This window comes from Myotis davidii, unplaced genomic scaffold (assembly GCF_000327345.1).
Source record: "Myotis davidii unplaced genomic scaffold, ASM32734v1 scaffold1397, whole genome shotgun sequence".
Classification (NCBI taxonomy): Eukaryota; Metazoa; Chordata; class Mammalia; order Chiroptera; family Vespertilionidae; genus Myotis; species Myotis davidii.
The window spans coordinates 71,071-74,199 of NW_006288438.1; positions in this window are offsets into that span (position 1 = coordinate 71,071).

The window sequence follows — 3,129 nt, forward strand, 5'->3', positions numbered from 1 at the left end:
TCTCTTCCTCACCTCAGGACAATTTGTGTTCATAAAAAGCATGGGGTCCTGCGACGGAGGTTCTGAGATGAGGAGACCTTAGACTTTAAGACCTTAGACCTTAGAACTTAGCTTCTTTAGCTAAGCTCCTCTGACCCCCTAATGTCTTTCACAATTATGTTTTTGGACTAATTAATCTATGCACAACCTTCTCCAGATTCCTGAACCCTTCTTGATGCGGAGACAAGAACCCCAACATATTTGCCAATATCGCAATACCTACAAGAATAAACTTGCTAGCCCAGAACTGTACCTACTGCCTCAACTGGGTTGTCATGTGCATTATGATGGCACAATTTTATTGATTTCAGAGAGGAAGGGAGAGAGAGAGAGAGAAATATCAATGATGAGAATCATTGAACAACTGCTTCCTGCATGCCCCAACCCTGGGGATGGCGAACACAACCCAAGCATATACCTTGACCAGGAATAGAACTGTGAGAGAGAGAGAAACATCAATGATGAGAATCATTGAACAACTGCCTCCTGCATGCCCCCACCCTGGGGATGGAGCACTCAACCCAAGCATATACCTTGACCAGGAATAGAACTGTGACCTCCTGGTTCATAGATCCGTGCTGAACCACTGAGCCACGCCAGCTGGGCAATTTTGGACATTTTGAGTAAAATCAGTTATCACTTAGTTTTCTTAGTTTTAGTCATCTATATTTAAATAGCATCTTACCAAAATATTAAAAAGTTATATTTTATTTTTCATTTATACAAAATTATGCCTAAAAACAATAATCAAAGCCATAGCCTGAACTTCCACTTTCCCAAATGTTCAACATGGTAAACAAATTTTCATTGACGTTTAGTGAAATAAAAGTGCAAATGAATTAATCTTTGTTTCTAGGTATGCTTTAAATCCAGCTATTTATTCATATTTTAAAATAATTTTCTATATTTATTAAAATTTTCAAAAAGTTACAGTTTACTTCATTGAAACTTGACTTTTCTTGAAATGCAAAGTCAGAATGTCAAATAGTAACATTTGAAAGTAACAATGTGCCTAGAAAATTAAAGATTTGGAATGCAATACACATATTTGCTATCACTTATTTGATTCTATTTTTCCTTCACTTTCTTAACTATATATTATAGTTTAACAGTTCTAAGAATAATTATTTCCATAAAAGATTGAAGAGTTGTTTAGAGATTTAAACAAAACAAAAAATGATGGGGTCTAAATAGGTTTCTCAAAAGTGTTTGGATGATCTCTTATTAGGGAGGGTGCTCTACTTCCATTTCTTTCTTTCAGCTTCATGAAGTTAAATCATGAGGCTCTGAGTATACTGGGAATAAGGTACTGGAATTCATACTTGCTTCTTTTCCCCAATATTTGTACATTCATTTTTACAAGCTATTGAAAGCTGAAAAAAAATTTATTGTATATGACATGACATGTTCTCTATTAACTCCATTCCTCAGGAGAATTGCATCATAGTCTTGCCCAACTGCTGATACTATATTTGTCCTCTATTTGTCTCATTGAAAACCATTTCTTTATGACTGCATTTATAGTTACATGAGCATGTCAATGCAGGCACATAAAAAGACTGAAGAATTGAGCTTGTGAGTACATGTTTTTCTAGGCATTTCTACGCAGAGAAATGTTAGAAAGGATCTATGGGACTTTCGCAAATTGCACCCTATAGTTAAACATGAGGGGTTACTCTTATGAAATGCTAAAAGGAGAATGATACTTAGGTTGTCAGGATTTCACCTAACACATGAGAAGATAAGCAAGTAGCACTGAGTTCCTCTTGGTCTAGTTAGCACTTTTACCATTTGTTTTCTTTGTCATCTATGGTGAATCTCTTTAGATCTTTAACTACAGCAAGCATACCTCCTGACTTAGGTGAGTATTTGAATATAATACCAAAAGATAAACAGAGGAAGCTTATATGTTAAGATACTCAGATTCTTAGCATTTTTTCTAGACTTATTCTTCACTTTTGCTAATCTCCACACTCCTCCATGCAGATATACTCCTGAAGAGAGGGCAAGTGAATTTACATCTGCATTAGTTTTGTGCATTTTTAAATATTAAACAATTATAGAGAAAATAAACTATTAATTTCAAGTAGGTGTATTTAATAGTCATATATTGAGGACAGAAAAAAATTCTTGTCTAGAATATTAGGAGATTCTTTATACAGAAAAGTAATTTTTTTTACTACCTGTCCCTGCTCCCAGAAGTAGAGACACTTCACCAAGATGGAACTGTTTAGAAGGCATTTTAGTGTATGTGTCCTGTGTTCAGGTTAGATTTATGTAGAGAAAATATTTATTTACTCTTAAGCAGTGGTTAGTGACACTATGGACTGGGCAATACTGCTGGGCAGGGGATACATAAAATGAGTGTAAAGAGAACCATGGAGAGGAACATAGTCCTCAATTGAATTCACAGCATCAGCAGTGTAAAGGGAGTCAGATAGAGCAACAAAGGGAGTTGTTTTGATACGGGAAGAAAAAGAGGATAAAGTGTGATTATAGAAACAAGACATGAGTTTTATAAAGAAAATTATGTAGAGCTCCTCACTAATATAGACTTAGAAGAGACCTTTAAATAGTTCATTTTGTTTGTATAGAATTTCATTTTGATTTTTTTTTCAGAGTAATAAAGTTTAAAAAGATGTGTATGCAAAGGCTATGGCAATGCTTTGAAAAATGTCTTAAACTGATTAACAAAACACAGCAAATTATCACTCAGGATTGTAGAGGCAATTAATTAAAATGACATAGAGAATATTAGCAAGAGGAAATGACAGTACCTGTTATAAGAAAATGTGTTTAAAACTGAAACATATTTTATCATAAAGGAAATGATTAGTAAATGAGTGCATGATGAAAATGCAGGTTTTCTTTGGGGTGGGGGGAGTAATAAATTTCTAGAGTAGGAGTAGCAAATCATAAGCAGATATCAGAACTTAATTAGGGAAATTGCCTGGAAAAAACTGTTCCTACTGGGATAGAGAATGGCAGAGATAAAAAAAAAAAATGAGACTTAGTAAAATTGTAACAAATATGTTAGAGCTGCTGGGGATAAATTATTATAGAGTGAAAAAAAGAGAAATGTTTAAGTAG